Genomic DNA, 21,693 nt, shown 5'->3' on the forward strand with positions numbered 1-21,693 from the left:
TACGAGGACTTAGCCCACTATGAGATCCCCCAACTGAAGGTGTGGTCCTGAAGGATGCCATGCCTGGTCTTGGGCGCCAATATTAGTCCACTCTCCGTCACAGCTGGGTGGTTCATTGTGCAGCTTGCAAGCAAAACACCTGCTGCTGCTCCTGCCAACTGCATTCCTACGGCTGTTTCCTTGAATTCACCACCTTCTTCAAAGAGAAACCATGACTTTCAAGGTCACCATTCATTTCCAACATTCTCGTCCCCTGTGCTGCCAAGCTGTCATGTTCATAACCACCTGGAATCCCAGTCTCCTCATTGCTAAGCTCAAGCCTTTCAGCGTCATCATTTACATCCAGCCCAGCATTCTTGACCCTGCCCAGCACCCCAGGTGGCTTTATGGTAGTCCCTGCACCTGGGTCAGGCCCAGTTGACACCAGGTCCATGCCTGTAGCCATATCTGGATTGATTACTGCCAGACCTAATCCCATCACTGCTAAGAAGGCAGTCAATGTTAGACACAAGCACATCCCTGATCCAAGGTTGGTTAGCCATAGATTTTGAATAATAGTCTAATCTAGTCTATATCAGTAAATCACATTACATTGTGTACATACAAGGAATGTATTAAAACATAAATATAATAATATTAACATTCTTTCCTTTGAGCAGCTGAGCAGCAAAAGGGGGAAAGAAGCAAAAATAAAAAATTTCCATCTATCTCTGTAGGTAGAAAACGGAAATAAAAAAAACCTGCATTGTTTCTCCTTATGTCAACAAAACAAGTGATTTATAATTATAGAACTGTAGAGAAAACAGCTGAAAGAAAGCAAAGTAATATTATTTCTTTACCAGAGAAATCAGATATTGTTTGGGCGCATCATACTCTGAAGGCAGTGGGGGTTTTCGTCCAAGAAAGGTACTTTTGCTTTGCCTGTTAGCACCGAGGCGTGATACAGTTAAGAAGATGAAGGGATTGCCCATGGGAAAGTTTGGGATGGTTGTTTGTGTCATTTACTGTCACCAGAGAGTAAATGCATTTCCTTGAGTTTATTTCTATTATTACCAGTTATGTTAATTAATCTTACCAGAGAAGATAAACTCGAGAATTTCCCAAAAGTGAAACGTGTTTAAAAAAAAAAAAAAACCAAAACCAAAAAAAAAAACATTAATCAAATTAGAAAAACAACAATTTTAACTTCTCAATTAAATCTTTTCCTTAAGTTTCTTCCAATATCAAAAACAAAATTCCATTTGGTTGATCTAATATCCATAATTAGATATTAGATCAACTAAACCACTTATTGCAGCTTCTCATGAAAGCCAAATGTTTGCATCCCAAAAGCATTTTAACACCTTTACATTTTTAACAACATAAATTTTAAATAATAAAACCTTTTGCATGCAAATGTTCAGAGCAGCTTAAATAAATGTATTATTTGTGTTTGGAAACTTTGAGCATTAAAAAAAATAATTTAAAGATACATTTGTGTGGGTTTGCAGCGATGTACGTGGAGATAAAGCCACAGCTTGACAGAAAACATAACTCTGCAGGGTGTATTCTTGATAAGAGATAAACTGCTGCAGGTAATGATTCCACATGCTGAACTAACGGGAGGAAGCCGAGACAAGTTTAGTATCAGGAGATACACTGGGGGGACCAGGGGGGGCTCTCCCCACCTCTTCTGAGACATCGGTGGTCCTATTAACTTGTCACTAACAGGAAACACTCACCACAAACTAACGTCTTCTTCCACCCAGATCGCACACACACACTCACACAGCTCATTGCCTTACAGGGACCACATGACTATAACAGCCATTAGTTTCTCACTTATTCATGTGCTATAACTGCCCATATAGTGACAGCATCGGGGAAATACTAATGTGAAAATGTGACAAAATAATACTTAAGTGAGCACATGCATGTACGCATATATGTGTGTGTGTGATTTCCCCATGCACCTCAAAGAGGGAATTCCCCATCAGCTTTTTGACTGCAAGGGGACTCTACTCGTGTCCCAGCAGAGAACACACCTCTCACTCTGAGTGCTGGAAACTTTTCTGATGCTCTGCGCTCTACCTTTCAAAACTCCTTCTCATCTACATCTTTGATGACTTAATGGCGACAGTCTCAGTTTTTGCAGCCCAAACTAAACTTTTCAATTTCTCTGGGTAAACATATAGAAAAACATGTTATTACATCACTGGCCTCCAAGTTAGTTATTCTAACTAGGCAGAACACAGTACCTTCATATCAAAGGAACAACATTTTAAATCTTTACTTTTCTTTTCCTAAACCTTGAATACTTGAAAAAACTAAAGACTTAATTTGACCTTTGGTTCCTATACCTTGAAACTAGCTTAAGTGCAGTGTAGTACTGAACAATGAGCCTACTTCATTGTAAGTAATAGAAAATGCAGTTTTTCTCTTTAAATAAAATACTCTTAAAGAGTAGACTTTATCTTTTTCAATACATTTTAACATTTCATTAAAAATATATTCGTTTTAATAATTTCCATAATTTGTGACCTATTATGACATGAATGGGTTTTATTTTTTTAAACTGCTTTACAATTTATTACTATGTACTATCACTTTTTACATTTTGCGTTTACATTTTTTAAACTACAGCTGAGCTATTTAAAATAAATAAATAAATAACAGAGGGCTGGTATGATGTTAAGGGTGTCGTAATCACAGGCTGTAATCCCAAAGATTGTGGAGTCAAAAGCAGGACAGAGACCCATGATGAAAAAAGCAAAATTGCTTGTTATTCCTTGTTTTTCTTTTACTGTTCACAAAAATAACATAAGCAACGAATTCCTTTCATTCCTTTGCATGTGATGACTTAATTGAGAGCAGTAGCTGAGTTGACTGTTTGTTGACAGTTGGAAGAATTTCTATGTTTTGCTGACTTACAGGTTTGTTTGGGGGTTCAGTCAGGGCTGGACTGGGACAAAAAATCGGCCCGCGCATTTTGACTAGAGACCGGCCCACCAAAAATGTGACGTCATTCAGGGGTAAAACCGCAAAGGATTCTGGGAACTTGTGGCAAGAGGTACTAGCGCATGCAGGCTTTCAATTGAACTCAGTTACACAGCGATAAAAAGAAACACAAAAAATGGCAAGAAGCTGTTGTATTATTAACTGCAATAGCCGGTGTTGTGCCAAAAAGTGATTGTCTGCCAAAAACTGATTTCCGGTATTTGCCAAAAACTGATTGCTCGTATTTAAATTGCTATAAGTAACTTGTTGGGCTATAATATGTGAAACATATGTCAAATGCATCCCTCATGGATGACATAAAGTCATCTCTCCATCTCTCTCTGCTGCTCTTCTGTCTCCTCTGTCACAGACTTCTCCACTTTTGATGATAAATCAGCCTGGTGCAACATGTAAGGATTGGCACAATTTGTTAAGATTTTGAGGAGTTTGAGAAACTAACCTTAAGCATAAAATAAAATTTACTATCAGTAACTTCATAGCACCCGCCCAGCAGTATATAAACTCCGTCATGCTAGCTAGTACGCAGTACCAGTTATTCTAAGCGACTGTAAAAAGTCAGCATAACGAAAGCAAACTCCAACTAAACTTGGTTTATATCTGACACAGAGAGACAGCAGGTCATAACTTCTTACCTGAAGTTCAGTTCCTCTGCCACTATGACCGGCGGCCGCCTCGGGTCTCTCCTCCTCTTGCCTCCCCTTTCCCTTATCCACCTGCTGGCCTCCACCACTTGCTGATGTTGCTAAATATGTGGAAGCTATGCCATAGCTACCGCCAAACAATTCAGTTATTTTTACACATTTGGCAGCCTGAAGGGCTTGTTTCTTTTTGGCCCTAATTTTTTCTGCACCTCCTTTCCTTTTTTTGTTCTCCATTTTCTTTAGTTCGTCTATAAGATTGCTAAACAAGGGGGAGGGTGCATCCGACCTCCTCGGCTGTAATTGGTCCAGCCCAGAGTCGATCATGACCAATTGGCCAATCCAACACCTTTCATTATTTATACCCTTCCAAAAAAAAAAAAAATCGATCGGCCCATATAAAACAAAAAATCGCCAGCGGCCCACCGGGCAAATGCCCGGTATGCCCGATGGCCAGTCCAGCTATGGGTTCAGTCATTGTCCAGACTAGACAGTTCACAAAAAAGATAGATGAGAAAATATAGTCAAGGAACTGACTGAAACAGGAGCAAAGGGCTAACATTTAGAGAGCCTGAAAAGTGCCCTAAGGGGGACAGCAAATGGAGGTGTAACTGGTCCTTAAATCCAATGATGCAATAAGTTGATGAGATGGCATGTGATGGGTAAACAAGAGAGCCCTAGAAGAGGCTTTCTCTCTCTTTAACTTCTTTGTTTTAGCATGGCTATCTCTACAGCTTACTTACTTAGCTGTAGGGATAGCCATAGCTTAAGTTTAACTGATAACCAGTATGTTTAGCAAACAATTTGGTGTTTAAAGTTAGCTATGTACTGGAACTGCTTCTCCATACCCATTTCTTTCTTTTCACTGTTAATCAGTGCAATTAAAATTTTCATTTTTTAGTCATTTCTATATTTGTAGCTAGCTATTTCAAAGTGTTTACCATTAGGTTTAGCAGTAATTTCAGTTCTCAATCAATTTAATCATATTTAAAATCAGTTTCTATTTTCTTTTTTTCTGATTCGTTAAATCAGAATCAGATTTACGACATCTGGGATGAGACATCTGTAGTCTCGATTGGGAATCACTGCTGTAACAGAGAAAGAATTCCAGTATTCCATTAGATTTACAGACTGTATCTACAGTAGACAAACAAACAAAAACTGATAGATACACAAAAAAATTTTATTCACTTTGAGCACTTTGAGTTTGTTATTTTGTTCTGCATAAGTTTGGACTGGTTTATGAATATTCTGGGACAGGCAAGCTAGAAAGTTGTGTACCATGTGACAGAGACTCAAGTGTCCTTGTCCCTGCTGATCCATAAGCACATTATGATGCAGCTAGTTGAACCTTCACCGCTCTGATGGGAAAAGCACTAGAGAAAAGTCAATGAGATGTTCTGTCATTTTAGGGCAGGATACAGAGAGGCATTACAGAGATGAGTGACATTTTAATTCACATAAGTGGATGTGAAGTTTTTGTAGATGTAAACACCTCAAAATTTTGATTCAGTGGGAGAAGTAGACAAGTTTTAATCTGTCAAACAAGCATTTCAGCAGTTTTCTTTAAGGATTTCATGTTCAGTAAAATGCTTTTTAAAATCTGCTGTTATTTTTATGTATATTTAAGAAATTTTTCTTTTTTATATTTGATGAAAAGAGAGTTATGGAAATAGATCAGAGATGGAGGGGGCTGGGAGGAAAGAAGGTGGATAGTTTAGACTGCTGTCACAATTTATCAGCCTCTTTCTGTTCTACCCCCAGATGAATGGAATCACAGGGCTACTGATTATTTTCACGCCAAGCCTTTCCATGTTGTCTGCAGTGAGTCTGGATCATTGGTGGGGAACCCTGCTTCTCCAATCACATTACTTGTCAGAGACACAGTTTACCCACGTGATTAACATGTATTTTGCATTTGTTTGTCTTAGTGCATGTGTGTGGGAGAGAGAATAACCATTACATAAATGCATAGGTGTGCAGGTGGACAGGTGTGAGTGTTACCGTTGTGGGAATTCCCCAACCTGAATCCTGTTAGCTATTTGTGGGTCAACTGCTTTAGCCTGAAGCGAAGGAAAAACTGTGTTCCTCACCACAGTGACATTTAGCTCACTTAGTTGTAAACAAAGCAACATGTTTGGAGCCACAAAAATGCTCTGGATTTCTAAATGCTTTGGACATAGTGTAAGAGCTCATTGAGAAAATCTGAGCTGAGTAAAGTAATGGGACACATCCTAGAGAAGTAAGCGTACATGAACGTGTGTCTGCTGCACAAATATTGTATATTTTTTAATAACCTTCAATAGCCTACAAAGGTTATTCAGTGGTCAGTCCTATATAGATCTACTGTTTTAAACACAGAAGACAAAAGACTTCCACTTTATCCATAAGGTTGATGAATTAAAACTGAAATTAAAATTTCAGTATTTGTAACAGTAATATTTGTCCTTCTACTTAAGTACAGAATATGTCTCTACTTCTGCCAACTCTGTCTTTTTTTTTTACTTTTAGCATCTACTATGCCTGGTGTATTATATACAGTGGGGCAAAAAAGTATTTAGTCAGCCACCGATTGTGCAAGTTCCCCCACTTAAAATGATGACAGAGGTCAGTAATTTGCACCAGAGGTACACTTCAACTGTGAGAGACAGAATGTGAAAAAAAAATCCATGAATTCACATGGTAGGATTTGTAAAGAATTTATTCGTAAATTAGGGTGGAAAATAAGTATTTGGTCACCTCAAACAAGGAAAATCTCTGGCTCTCACAGACCTGTAACGTCTTCTGTGAGAAGCTTTTCTGTCCCCCACTCGTTACCTGTATGAATGGCACCTGTTTGAACTCATCATCTGTATAAAAGACACCTGTCCACAGCCTCAAACAGTCAGACTCCAAACTCCGCCATGGCCAAGACCAAAGAGCTTTCGAAGGACACCAGGAAAAGTATTGTAGACCTGCACCAGACTGGGAAGAGTGAATCTACAATAGGCAAGCAGCTTGGTGTGAAAAAATCAACTGTGGGAGCAATCATCAGAAAATGAAAGACATACAAGACCACTGATAATCTCCCTCGATCTGGGGCTCCACGCAAGATCTCATCCCGTGGGGTCAAAATGATCATGAGAACGGTGAGCAAAGATCCCAGAACCACACGGGGGGACCTGGTGAATGACCTGCAGAGAGCTGGGACCAAAGTAACAAAGGTCACCATCAGTAACACACTACAACGGCAGGGAATCAAATCCCGCACTGCCAGACGTGTTCCGCTGCTGAAGCCAGTGCATGTCCAGGCCCGTCTGAAGTTTGCCAGAGAGCACATGGATGATACAGCAGAGGATTGGGAGAATGTCATGTGGTCAGATGAAACCAAAGTAGAACTTTTTGGTATAAACTCAACTCGTCGTGTTTGGAGGAAGAAGAATACTGAGTTGCATCCCAAGAACACCATACCTACTGTGAAGCATGGGGGTGGAAACATCATGCTATGGGGCTGTTTTTCTGCCAAGGGGACAGGACGACTGATCCGTGTTAAGGACAGAATGAATGGGGCCATGTATCGTGAGATTTTGAGCCAAAACCTCCTTCCATCAGTGAGAACTTTGAAGATGAAATGAGGCTGGGTCTTCCAACATGACAATGATCCAAAACACACCGCCCGGGCAACAAAGGAGTGGCTCCGTAAGAAGCATTTGAAAGTCCTGGAGTGGCCTAGCCAGTCTCCAGACCTCAACCCCATAGAAAATCTGTGGCGGGAGTTGAAAGTCCGTGTTGCTCGGCGACAGCCCCAAAACATCACTGCTCTCGAGAAGATCTGCATGGAGGAATGGGCCAAAATACCAGCTACTGTGTGTGCAAACCTGGTAAAGACCTATAGTAAACGTTTGACCTCTGTTATTGCCAACAAAGGTTATGTTACAAAGTATTGAGTTGTATTTTTGTTATTGACCAAATACTTATTTTCCACCCTGATTTACAAATAAATTCTTTACAAATCCTACCATGTGGAGTCATGGATTTTTTTTTCACATTCTGTCTCTCACAGTTGAAGTGTACCTCTGGTGCAAATTACTGACCTCTGTCATCATTTTAAGTGGGGGAACTTGCACAATCGGTGGCTGACTAAATACTTTTTTGCCCCACTGTATACCACCCGCCTGCTAGTATATTTTATTTGTATTTTGTGTTTTGTATTTGTATTTATTATTGCTCTAACTCTGTTCTGTGAAGCACTTTGGCATACCTGTGGTTTTTTAAATGTGCTATATAAATAAAATTGTATTGTATTGTATTGTACTAACTTCTGGATCCCGCCTGCCTTTTAATGTCCTGTGACGTCAGATGCTACCATTCTAAAGATGCATCCCAGATAGCGACAACTTCGAGCCAATCCACCTTCAGTTCAGTTCTAGCCGCTTATGAACAGCGTCATTAAACAGTGCGTTTTTCTTTTCACACTTAACCGACACAACAGCAGCTTCTCACACAGAAAATACTGGGCAAGTACTGAAAACTATCATGTCAAATGTGCTTCTTTCATGGAGGTACCATTTCAGTGATATTATACTAATATGAGAGAATGAAGGTAACTGCTTTGTTTGCGTTTTTATTCAGAAATGTGAGTTGTGGTGATCAGAGTTAGCTTATAGCTAATTAGCTACTGGCATGTTAGCTAATACAGAGTGAAGCTCTAAGAGGTACAACCTTTAAAAAGCCCCTCAGTGATTTATTTCCATGTGGCAAGTGATTCCGTTTTCTGTTGTTACTCCAGGATTGAACACATGAAGGAATTCCCCCCCTCATTCAAGTACAAACTGCAGTAACATTAAGCTAACAGCTCTAAGTTAGCGCACATCCATCAGATTAAAGTGGGTGATACTTAAGACTGGTTTGACTGAGTTAGGAAATGTGCTACATTGGAAAGATACATGATTTGTATTGCTCAGTTTCAGAAATACTCCAACCAGTCAGTTCGCTGCCTAAATCATACCAAAGGTCAAAGTAACTTAAAGCATGCTTTTCCCCATTCTGAAGCTCCTGATGTGTATCTGTGTATATGCTTGTACTGATGATTACATAAAACCCAAGGTTCTCTATAATGTTCTCACATTCTAGCCAGTGTGCCACAAAACAATTTATTTACTGACAACTGACACAAAATTCATAGTCGATAATTTAATTTTTTTAACAACGTATATATAAGCGATATTTATTTCTTTTTGTTCATTTCACTTCAAAGGATAAGGAAAATAATCTTCATGTAGGATTTATTACTCATTGGCAATTGTTTAAGCTGTACAATGAGAAATGCCAGTTTAGGGGGTATTTCCTATTTTTACTCATCCACTTGTGCTAATCCAAATGCATATTAATGTGTGTTAGTTCATTCTTCCAAGGTCAGTACAGCCTAAACAATGTTAGAACCTTAGTTGGGTTATTCTTGCTTTAGAGCAGGGGTGGGCAAACTACGGCCTGCAGGCCACCTCCGTTGGGCTTTTTATTCCGGCCCGCTGAAGATAGGTGTGTGTCATCCATGTCTCGAGCCATGAAGTCGCGGTGTGAAGTTGCTCTAATTAACAGAGGTGTGGACTCGAGTCACATGACTTGGACTCGAGTCAGACTCGAGTCATTAATTTTATGACTTTAGACTTGACTTGAAAAAATGTTCTAAGACTTGTGACTTGACTTGGACTTTTACACCAATGACTTGGGACTTGAATTGGACTTGAACCGGTTTACTTGAAAAGACTTGATATTTTACCCCAAATATAAAATTTAACATGCATATTATATAGAGATTGAAAATGTGACGTCATTCACGGGTAGAACCGCAAAGGATTCTGGGAACTCGTGGCAAGCAGTACTGGCGCACGCAGGCTTTCAATTAAAATCAGTTATACAGCGATAAAAAGAAACACAAAAATGTCAAGAAGCTGTTGTATTATTAACTGCAATAGCCGGTCGCATGACAGCCACGGGAAGCCGACGGGTAAAGAGATCGGTTGTTATCGGATTACGTCGTTGAAGAGAAATTGTTCATGTTTCCGAAGTAACAAAGAGGCGACGGATGGCCTGGATTGCAGCCATTCAAAGATCAAATATAACGTCCCAGAACACTCCAGCTCACAGGTTAGTCTGCTCCAAGCATTTACACGAAGGTCAGTGTTTTTTAGTAGTTAATACGTCATTTTCATAACATAATTGGTGATATAGGTTACAAGCAAGTCTGGCGCTGAACAGAAATTGTGGCGCTATGCTCCTTTATTTATTGTGCATAAATAGTGAATTGTCCTGACACAATATTGCGTTTCGCTTCTGTTATTATGGTACATTGACAAAAACATATACTTTTATTCACAGGATAAAACAGGTTTTTTGTATCACTAATTGCCCAGTACGATTACAGCATACAATATTGTTGTCACTGCTACATTTCTGTGATGGGTACCAGAAATTATTTCCACTACTAATTAATTACCGTTGAGCTCAAAGGTCCTATTAATAAACGGTTAAGGAATGTGTATTTATGACGACGATTTGTGAGATTGGTAAACTTATGATACGTACGATGGTCTTTCGTTCTACACGGTGCATTTCAAGGTCCTGTACCCATCCGTCGGTAAACTGTACCTGGGCTTGTTGCAGTGACCTGAAGTTACTAAACTTCATGAGTGTATGCACTCACTCCAAGAACCGTATAATTATAAATATGCATATAAATATGCTACGATGAGATAGCTGACTTCATCTAACTAGCAAATGTTGTCCAGGCTACGTTGGTGATACAGTTTTTTTTAATGTGTATGATATTTTTGTCATGCGATTTTAAAGCTGGTCCTACAACCGCATCCAAGAATAACATGCAGCTTATCTCAGAACTGTCGGTGAAAATTATTCTTGGAGCTAGGTTTAATTGAGCTGCATTTTAAAGAGGTGCAATTTCACAATTTGTGTATATTTTCTAAGTTCACTATTTTGTCATGTGTTGAGAAAAACACAGATTTAAAAATTACATGGTCTAATATTTACATTTAGCATAACTGCAACATTATTTTTTCGTTTGTTTTTTTTAAAGACTCGAAAGGACTTGAAATTCAAAGTTTCAGACTTGTGACTTGACTCGGACTTTTACACCAGTGACTTGAGACTCGACTCTGACTTGCCTGACATTACTTGAGACTTGACTTGAGGATAAAGACTTGAGACTTACTTGAGACTTGCAAAACAATGACTTGGTCCCACCTCTGCTAATTAAGTACACATTTGCACTGTGAAAACTGAAAACTGTACCAGCCCGGGCTACTCTCTGTTGTTAACTCTGCTACTGCTCTGAACCTATCTGCAACAATGAGTGGGCCAAAGAAAAAAAAAAGCCAACAGTGAGCGCAGAGTGTTTAACAAGGAATGGACAGTAAAGCGCTATACAAATTCAGGCCATTTACCATTTACCAAATACTTTTTCACAGAAGTTTGGTCAAAGGCTATATGTCTTATTTGCCAAGAAACCACCGTCACTTGTCCACCAAGCATCCTAATTATGCTAATAACCAGTCGCTCAGAGATTAGCAGCTAATTTGCAGGCTCAGCAAAACACCTTTATCTGTCAAACTACCATCCAAGAATCAAGCACAAAGGCAAGTTATTTCCTGGCATTCAAATTAGCAAAGGCCAGCAAGCCATTGTCTAAAGGGTAGTTTCTCAAAGAGTTAGTGATGGGATTTCTGGCTCTTTTTAGAGAACCGGCTCTTTCAGCTCGGCTCACTAAAAAGAGACGTCTCTTTCGGCCCCGAACTGGCTCTTCAGGTTGTTTTGTTGCTTTGATTAATTTATTATTAACAATAATATAAAATTATGCACAAAAGGAATTACTAATGTAAAAAAAAAAGTGGTTTTATTTATATATGTTTATATATAAATATATGCGGTGGCACCTAGAGACAAAGCACGTACAAACTCCAAAACACATTTCTAGCGTTCACTGAACTTCCAAAACAGAGCTACCTAGATCACTTAAATTACACAATTGAAAGCATGAAAGCATATGTGTATTGTTTGTGTATTTTACACACAAGCACACATATATATTCAAATAATTTAAAAAAAATGTTCATTTACCTGTTACTACCACACACCAAATCCGGTCCTTGGTACTTGCTGGCTTGTGTAGCCACTAAGAAACAAAAGCTCAACACTGCGCCTAGCAACCTGGAGCACTTCTGTTGTCTTTTGTAAGTGTTTTGGATTTTTTACGTGTTTTGGAGTTCGTACGTGTTTTGAAGTTTGCACGTGCTTTGTCTCTCGGGGCCACCGTAAATATACTTTTATTTATTCACTCCACATAAAATGTAACAAATAAATCATATAATACAAAAACCAACTATTCACATTTCAACTTTTAACTATTTAAATTTTCAGCTTTTTCCTTTTAAACAAATTTAAAGTGAAAAAACACAAAACACTGCAAACCACAACACAATTAAATATAAATTAAAATATAAAAACAAAAAGAAGATGCATATTCTCTGTCATATGGGCCTGCATGAATAAACTTTCTGAATCCTTTATCATCTGCAACTGAAAATAGTTGTGGATGATTACTATACCTTTCTAATGTGACGTTGTTATCCCTGGCTCTATTTCTCTGTCTCTCCCTCAGCTCTGTTCCTGTGCTACTGCAAGTGTAACCAGTGTTGCCAACTCCTCAGTAAGGAAAATCGCTATTGGTTGTCCTAAAAGTCGCTAGAAGTCGCCAAATGACGTCATCGCCTAATTTGCATAATTGGTCATGCTAATCTAATTGTAACCTACGTTGTTGGAGAGAGAAATAACATCGTGGAAGACACATAAAGTGAGTAAAAAACGTCCTAAATGCAGTTAGAATTTATTTAGAACTACAAGTTAAATTTCTTTTAGCAATTATTGTTTTTTAATGTCACAATTCCAACCCTGCTCCTTTATCCGGGCCTGGACCAGCAAAAGTGACCCGAAATTGGCACTCTGGTGGAGTTACTTTGTGTGTGAGAGTGTGTGTCTATAAGTAGTTTTAAACCTTGTGATCCACAAAACAGCATAACAGTAAAAGAACTGACTGCGTTACAGTCAGTGCGGGAGCAGCGGCTTCGCTCATGCGCGATTCATTTGCCTTTTGGACGCACAGGTGTGAACATCTCCTGCCCTGATAGCAGCTGGGGGAGGACTATCCTCCGCCTGGGAGCGCTTTGGCATGGGTGAGGTGCCCACCGCAGCTTATTGAGAGTAAGAGCGATATGCGTTTTCACGTCAAAAAGTCGTCATAAATAAGTCTCCAATAACACCAGAAAAAGTCACCAGATTTGTCACTAGTCGCTTTTTAGAAAAAAAGTCGCTAAGGGGGTCTGAAAACTCGCTAAATATAGCGACAAAGTCGCTAAGTTGGCAATACTGAGTGTAACTACCGCCACTCCCCCCCCTTCCCAGCGCAAAGCACAAGGCTCGCATGCAGAGTGAAGCGGAAAAAAGTGCAAGAGAGAGGGTGAGAGAAAGAAAAAAACAACAACCCATGGCTCGCGATAAGGAGCCGGCTCGCGTCGTTCACGTCAAAGATCTAAGAGCCGTTTCGTTCGCAACCGACACATCACTACAAAGAGTGCATGGTTGAGACAGCAGGTATCTTGTGTCCCAAGAGAAGAACAAATTTGAAAAAATTAGATTACCAGGCAGGACAGTGACTCGCCTTGTAGAGCTAATCGACGAAGACTTAGCTAGCAAGCTAAACAAAAAAGTCATTTACCTTATATTCCTTGGCACTGGATGAAAGTAATGACACAAAGGCGGTGTTGGGAAGGTTACTTTTAAAATGTATTCCACTACAGATTACAGAATACATGCCCCAAAATGTATTTTGTAACGTATTCCTAGAGCTGGGCGATATGAGATTTTTTCATATCACGATATGTTTTTTTCATTTCAGGCGATAACGATATCTATCACGATATAAGCCAAATAACTATATTTGTAAGATTTAAATGTGCCGTTGCTCACAAGTAAAATGTGAAATAATCAGCAGCTTGTTTTTATTTAAATATTTATTTCCCATAATAAGTTCAACAGGGTAGATGTACTTAAGGAACATGAGACTTTTTCAGATAAATAAAGGCAAATATTGCAAACTACACAAAAGGCAGCCGCTAAAGCGTTTAAGTTTCAAAATAGAACAAACAAAACAGACTACTAAATTGTCAATTCCACTTAGAAACAAAATATTAATTCTAAAAATAAATCTTAGTTTGTTTTACAGAAGAGCAGACAAAACTGACTAACTTTTGTCAATATCAAATAAACTGAGAACTAAAAGGAAATTCTCAATCTCTCCTTGTTGTATAGCTTAGCTTTTCAAACAGTTTTAACAGTTACTTTAGTCTGACAAAAGCCGAATGACGAATTAGCGCTTCCAGTCAGAGACTGAGGCTACGTACACGGGTATTTTTGAAAACTGAGATTTTCCGTTTTCGTTTTAAAAAATAATCCCGTCCACACATAAAGGCAGAAATGAAGGAAAACGCTGCTATGAACATGCCAAAGCAGCAGGTGGCGCTAGATTCCTAACCGTGCAGAAATGTTGGCCAATCAGAAGTCTAGAAGCCTCGGTGGGAAAAAGTAAACAAAGCTGGGGCATAGAAGCAGAACCGAGTCGTATGTGTGGACGGACAGTAACTGTGTGTATATGTAAGCATTTAAACACTGCAGAGAGTAGAATTAACAGTATTGTAGAAATTCATTTCACCGAAACAATAACGTGGCGCACAGTGTGACGCATGCACCAGTTTATTGTATTTCCAGACTTGCTTTCGGCACAATTTACAGTGCACGCTACTCTGTTTTTTGTCAGACTTGAAATAGCCGAAATACCTTCACACTACGGAACTTCTATGGCTCTTCCGTTCAACAATCTCTCTGGCATTGGAACCATCATCTGTTTTCTCTTCGGTCACGCTCGGTTGATTTTTCTAGTCGGCACACTCATTTCCTCCATTACACGCTGGCTCCATTACCCGCTGGCTGCTTCCCAAACAAACACACTTGCGGCTTGGCACTTGTGCTGTACGTAACAAGTCACGCGACGTTAGTGATGGGATTTCCGGCTCTTTTTAGAGATCCGGCTCTTTCGGTTCGGCTCACTAAAAAGAGCCGGCTCTTTCGGCTCCGAACCGGCTCTTCAGGTTGTTTTGTTGCTTTAATTAATTTATTATTAACAATAATATAAAATTATGCACAAAAGGAATTACTAACGTAAAAACAAGTGGTTTTATTTATATATGTTTATATATAAATATATGCGGTGGCCCCTAGAGACAAAACACGTACAAACTCCAAAACACATTTCTAGCATGAACTGAACTTCCAAAGCAGAGCTACTAGATCACTTAAATTACACAATTGAAAGCATGTGTGTATTGTTTGTGTATTTATACACAGGCACTCATATATATATTCAAATAATTTAAAAAAAAGTTCATTTACCTGTTATTACCACACACCAAATCCGGTTGTTGGTACTTGCTGGCTTGTGTAGCCACAAGAGCACCTGGAGCACTTCTGTTGTCTTTTGTACGTGTTTTGAGTTTTTATGTGCTTCTGAGTTTTTATATGCTTCTGAGTTTTTACGTGCTTCGGAGTTTGTATGTGTTTTTACGTGTTTTGGAGTTTGTACGTGTTTTTACGTGTTTTGGAGTTTGTACATGCTTCAGAGTTCGTACGTGATTTGAAGTTTGTATGTGCTTTGTCTCTAGGGGCCACCGTAAATATACTTTTATTTATTCACTCCACATAAAATGTAATAAATAAATCATATAATACAAAAATCAACTATTCACATTTCAAGTTTTAACTATTTACATTTTCAGCTTTTTCCTTTCACAAATTTAAAGTGAAAAGAACACAAAACACTGCAAACCACAACACAATTAAATATAAATTATAATATGAAAACTAAAAGAACATGCATATTCTCTGTCATATGGACCTGCATGAATAAACTTTCTCAATCCTTTATCATCTGCAACCGAAAATAGTTGTGGATGATTACTATACCTTTCTAATGTTGTTGTCCCTGCCTCTCTTTCTCTCTCTCTGGCTCTGTTCCTGTGCTACTGAGTGTAACTACCGCCCCTCCCCCCCTCTGCCCAGCGTAAAGCACAAGGCTCGCGTGCAGAGTGAAGCGGAAAAAAAGTGCGAGAGAGAGGCTGAGAGAAAGGAAAAAAAAAAAAAACCCACGTGACGGCTCGCGATAAGGAGCCGGCTCGCGTCGTTCACGTCAAAGAGTCGGCTCTAAGAGCCATTTCGTTCGCGAACGACCCATCACTACGCGACGTGACGCTGCGGCTGTGATTGGTTCGGCTCTGCGCTACTTAATTTGGATTGGCTGACCTTTTTTTTTTTTTTTTTTTTTTTAAGAGGACAAGAGCGGCGAAGTCTATCGCGATAGTTTAATTTCTCTATCGAGTAAAAGTTATATCGCGATACATATCGTTATCGTTCTATCGCCCAGCTCTACGTATTCCGTTACGTTTCTCAATGAGAGTAACGTATTCTGAAAACTCTGGATTACTTAATATATTATCATGCTTTTTACAACTACATGAATGTGCTATTGCTGTGTGATTTATTACTATTACTGAAGGTCCGCGGCTCCGAACCGTAGTAAAGGGACCTCTGGCTAGTATGTCGGGTTCCGTGTCGGGCTCGTAGCCGAAAAATAGCTTTACTTCGTTGTCTGGGTCACTTTTGCTAGCGAGAGACAAAGAGAGGCGTTGAAAGGCTGCTCCAACGGAACTTATTGTTTCGGAGGAAAACACGAACATGGTGTACAGTCGAGTCTTAATAGCTTACTTACAACTGGGCTGGTCAGGCACTCTTCATGGCTGCAGTGGTTATTATTATATTTACATGCTTCCAGCTCCCCTTTCTGCTGGATGACAGCTCATACTTTTCCACTCTCCTTTTTCTGCCTCCTCGCGCTCACAGACACATAACGGGTATGGCAGTCCATTCTCCCTGCAGCACGGACTACACTGCCCATGAGGCTACATTCTTTAGGGCTATGCCTGTAGCATTCTGCGTATTAGCTTAGGACAACAACAACAACAACAAAAAGGCGCTCTCTCACCCAGGAAACACACAAAGAGACGTCACCCTGTAACCATGGCAACCGTAACGCTGCCGCCTGGAACAACAGAACAAACAAAATCCAAACAGTCCTGACCTGCGACAATATGAAACAGGAAAATACCACGTGTAATCTATTTATTTCAACAAAGTAACTGTATTCTAAATACCACCTTTTTAACTGTAACGGAATACAGTTACTCATATTTTGTATTTTAAATACGTAACGGCGGTACATGTATTCCGTTACTCCCCAACACTGCATAAAGGTCACCGCTCAGCTTTTAATTTTGATCGCGTGTCGGAGGTCATCAAGAGGGACAAGCTACCGTGGAGTACACTTGCCAACGTCACCACAGATGGATCGCCAAATCTGACTGGAAAAAAAGTCGGGTCGTTCAAAAGAATCCAGGAGAGGGTAAAAGAGGACAACCCTGAGCAGGAGGTAATTTTTTTACACTGCATAATCCACCAGGAAGGACTGTGTAAATCCGCACTGCAGCTTGATCACGTAGTGAAGCCAGTTGCGAAATGCATTAACTTTATTAAAGCAAGGGGGCTTCAGCATCATCAGTTTATTGAAGTTTTTTGAAGAAATTGACGCTGATCACCAGGACTTGCTTTACCACTCTAATGTCCGCTGGTTAAGTTTGGGGAAAGCATGTCAACGAGTGTGGGAGCTCAGAAAGGAGATCTCATTTTTGGAGCTACTTGAGAAAGATGGTGTCTGACACAAATTTAGCTTTTGCTGTGGACATACTGGCACACATGAATGAGCTGAACGTGAAGCTGCAAGGTAAAGACCAGTTTGTGCATGAAATGTACACAAACGTCTGGGCCTTTAAAACCAAGCTGGTTTAATTCTAAAAGCAAATGTGAAATAAGTCGTTCGCTCATTTCCCCACACTGGCTATGCTGAAAGAGGCACCTCAACATGTGAAAAAATACAGGAAATCACTGGATGACCTGCATGAAGAATTCTATTTTATGCATCATTAAGCGCAGCCAAATTCCCAAACATCCAGAAGATGTCACAGAGGATGCTGGTGTTGTTTGGCTCTACGTATGTATGTGAACAGACTTTTAGTGTGATGAACAACAGCAAAGCATCCCACAGATCCACGTTGAGTGTTGAAAACACCAGATTTTGATGCACTGACAAAAAAAGGTGATCAACAACACTGTTCCCACTAAAAGTGAATGTAAGCATTAACACTATAATGCCTTGTTAATGTTTTTATTTGATATGTATGCATCTGGTGCTGGCCTGGACCGCTTTTTAAATTTTAAAAGTCAGTGTGGCCCCTGAGCCAAAAAGTGTGCCCACCCCTGCTTTAGAGAAAGATGTGTGAAACAATTCAAAACAGACAGCAGAGCACAAGTTGTTACAATATCCAACTTTTATAATAAAAATTGATTGTTCATTCAGTGTATATTAACATGTGTTAGATGTGGTAAAGATAAAGAAGACCAAATTAAAAAAGATAGCAATAATAAAGTAATTGTAATTTAAAAAATGCATTTATATTTAATTTATATTTACTTTTTCTAAAAATGATTTTTTTTTTTAAAGAAAAGGTTGAGGTAAACTGATCCTTTTTTGTTATATCGCTTTGCTTTCTTTTTACCACCACCAACAATCAATGCAAAAAAAATAATCCATGTGTACATGGATATGTTTCCATATTAAATAAATACATTTTGTCTACAAATTAGAATAATCACAGTTAACAAGAACCTCTAAGGATAACCAAATGTAATAGATAACTTTTTATCAAATAATTGATTAGCTTGATACGATAAATTATGACATTTGGTTAGTAATATTGTTTATAAATGTGTAATTGTTTTTAAATAGTGTCCAGTAAATAAGTTAATAATGTGATACTGACTCAGACTTAGCTTCATTGTTATTGCAACCATTTGACACAATGCGAGTGAAACAGTTTCGTAGGTCTTGGTATATGCAGCATGCTACTGAACAATTGGTAAACAGTAGAAAATACCTAGAATAAATATGTATCACTACTTCAGAGTTATTTAACATTTTTGCATCCCTACACATAAGAAATTCCCCTCCCCAACTTTCTGACTTATTTAGCTTTAATTGGGAAATTACCATGACACAAAGACAGCACTTCCATTTTTTTATTTGCATAAGTTTGATCCACTGATATTGTCAGTGTTGACTTCTAAAAATAGCATTCATGAAAATACTGACACAGTGAGCATAAAAATCAACAAATATATCCTGTGAAGATGATTTTTTAAATTTTGTTTTGTTGCTTTACAAAATCCATTGTTACCATTAATTAAATTCCAGTATACTGTTTATCTGTTAGATTCATAGATAGAAGTTAATCAGTTCTATAAGCATAGAAAGTCTTCTTTTTTTGGCCTTCAATGAACAGGGACAGTGAAGACTGACAGGAAAGCAGAGGAAGACATGCAACAAAGTGCAGCAGATCAGACTTAAGGACAACCACTCTCAGCCATGTGGCATATGGTTGCCTGCTCTTCCAAGTGAGCTGAACCAGCACCCTACAGAAGTCTTTTATTTTGACCAGGTGATCCTCTGAGGTGTGCCACAGAAAGAAATTCAAATGGAATTCAAAAAGTCCTATTCACTTCAAAAACTGCATTATTTGAACTTTTCTTTAAAGTTCCATTTTTTTCCTCTTTTTAAAATTATTTTAATTTACTTTAAAACTACCTGAGAGTGGGCTGAGAACTTATTTTAACAATAGTCACATGCCATTTCCATTATTAATTCCAGCAGAAGCATTTTTAAAACTCTCAAATGCTTGTATGATTGTTCTTTGCTGTATCAGGAAGCATGTGCATGTTGGGTGTAGAAATCCTACAACTGTGACACCAAAGGTTCACATAAAGAGTCCACTTTGTGGTTAGGTGGAGGTAACAAAAGCACTTCAAGTTTAGGGGGAAAATGGGTTGGTTTTGTAACATAGGTAAGGTGACATACAGGAACTTCAGTGAAGAGACCACAAAAATCAGTGTGGGTGTAAAAGATTTAGTAGATAAACAGGGAGCTGACTAGATTTTGTGAGAAATGCAATCATCATTAAATGTGTGCAAAAATCCCAAGCACAATGACATGACACATATGGAACCTGTGTCTCTCTAGTTTTTCTGCCTGAAAAAAATGTCATAAAAAATTTCTTTATTTAAAGGGTTGTTGCAGGTCTATAGTCAGGGGTGCACATAAGTGGTCCGCAGGTGCGCATTTGCTGTCAAAATGAAATACGCGCACCAGATAAGAAGTTGCAACGCGTGTTTGCGTACATATAAAAGGCACTGTTTTTGTCCGCTAGAGTGGAATTCTGCACCACATCTCTGTGCGTTCATCATTTGTTTGAAGCCAGCTCACCTCCTGCAACCACTTTTCCGAGAATACGTGCTTCTTTTGCGGTTCGGACTCCTTCTGACATTTCTTTGGAGATGGAAGAAAACCAAAGTAATTGCTTAAAGGAGCTTAATTCTTTCGACATCTTTAAAAGTTCTAAACAAATGTCTGTCCTCCTCTAGAGAATCTTATGTACGCAAACGTGCGTTGCAACTTCTTATCTGGTGCGCGTTTTTTATTTTGACAGCGAATGCGCACCTGCGGACCACATACAAACAATGACATAAATATGAAACATAGTTAATCATAACAGAAAAAGCAACATATCAAACATTCTCAGCATCGTGGAGAAGACACATAAAGCACCATAGTTTAAATGTATATGGGCAGCCTTTAGTCTCTGGCAAAGAACTTTAGTTTTTAGTGTGTGCTTCTTGCCTGATTGGTGGCTTAGTGTCCACACTGAAAAAGTACAGATATTCTGTATACAGAAGACTGCAAATGTCTAGAAAAGAAACATATATATTTCCCATGATAGCTATAATTCTTTTTAGCCTTGACAAACATATACTCTGACAAGATGTAAATAGGAGCAGATACCTTACAAACATGTTTCATGTTTACTAATTTTCTTGGAGACAAGAAAAAGAAATAAGTAGTAGTGTCAATCAGTGATGCACCTGCCTTAGCAGTAACAACATTTGTTGGGAAAGTGTGGTGATATTTTGAGTCTACATTCTTTTCAAACGTCAGTGTTTCTGACGTGTCGCTCTGACAAGCACATCAAATGCAAATGGCACCATTTTATATAGCTGTGCCAGTTTTGAAGGAGCTCTGTGTCATTCATTCCAGCTCAGTGACAATAGCTTAGCAATAAAAAGCTAGACATCTGCAAAATTCTACAGAGAAAAGAGAACACAAAAGTAAAGTGATCAGTTTGTACAGTTCTCCTCTATAACATTCAATCTACACTCGGCAGATGAGGCTGGCCCACAGAGGCAATTGCTCTTTGACTTTTTAAAAAATTATATATATATATACATATATATATATGTATATATAATTTTTTTTCTTTTACCTTATCTTTCCATGTTTTTCTATTTTATTGTTTTCTAATAAATTTCTACTCCACCTTTTTTTCTGACCCTTGTGCTGCTGTAACAAGTAAATTTCCCTAGTGTCGAATTAATAAAGTATATATCTGTAATTGTGTCTGTATTTATCTGTTCATATCAGTGTCAATGGATTTTCTGTCTAAATGCCTCAGTAATGACATCTGCAGGCAAGAGAGAACAGGGCTGTCTCTGTGAGTGGGGGGGGGCAGAGAGAAGGACTGCATAGACTGTCCTCCTCAAGACATAAACTTTCACATCACTTTTGTGGACTTTCCTTCAAGCTGAACTCTGATTGGCTACAACACATCTGGGAGAACATCTTCCCTAACCAATATCCAGAACACAATGACAATGCATTGTTTCTTTATCACGGTATGAAAGTGAGTAGCTTATTCAAATTTGGAAAATCATTTTTAGCGACTTTTAAAAGTAACTTTTA

At 38.8% G+C, this 21,693-nt stretch overlaps 1 pseudogene; it reads left to right on the top strand.

The window, feature by feature from the left end:
- The first annotated feature begins 211 nt into the window (after positions 1–211).
- LOC146650725 (general transcription factor II-I repeat domain-containing protein 2B-like) lies at positions 212–17,636 on the top strand (annotated as a pseudogene).
- Positions 17,637–21,693: the final 4,057 nt, after the last annotated feature.

Source organism: Rhamphochromis longiceps, linkage group LG16 (genome assembly GCF_057381845.1).
Source record: "Rhamphochromis longiceps isolate RC_006_pf linkage group LG16, R_longiceps_female_GT1.1, whole genome shotgun sequence".
Lineage (NCBI taxonomy): Eukaryota > Metazoa > Chordata > Actinopteri > Cichliformes > Cichlidae > Rhamphochromis > Rhamphochromis longiceps.